Here is a 433-nt window from a genome sequence, read left to right on the forward strand (position 1 = left end):
GTGATTCTTGCATGTAAACTAGGCTTAATAAATTTAAATTCCTTGTTTTTTTATTTTATTCTCTCTTTTTATAAGGTAGCGTAAGGAGGTTTTTGCTTCTTGGCACTAAAAGAGATCTGGCAGGTCTCAAATGCTTGTGGGAATGCTGGAAGCAGGTAATGGAGGTGAGGTGATGGCCACAAAGACTTTCCTGCTCCCCTTTGAATCAGGGATGGCCTTGTGAGCAACTAAATAGTTGTTATTCAGGTAAAGCTCACTAAAGCTCTTCATGGAAAATGCACAGTCCTTAGGGCCACAAAAGTTCAGGATGGTTTTTTTATACAGCAATAGATAACTGAAGCAGAAGGAAAGAGAATTCACAGTGAGTGAATACCTCCTGTATTCCAGGCCTTATGCTGGTGATCTGTGTGTGCTGCCTCAACTGATCCTGACA

This window comes from Galeopterus variegatus, unplaced genomic scaffold (assembly GCF_000696425.1).
Source record: "Galeopterus variegatus unplaced genomic scaffold, G_variegatus-3.0.2 Scaffold5418, whole genome shotgun sequence".
In the NCBI taxonomy this organism is placed as follows: Eukaryota; Metazoa; Chordata; class Mammalia; order Dermoptera; family Cynocephalidae; genus Galeopterus; species Galeopterus variegatus.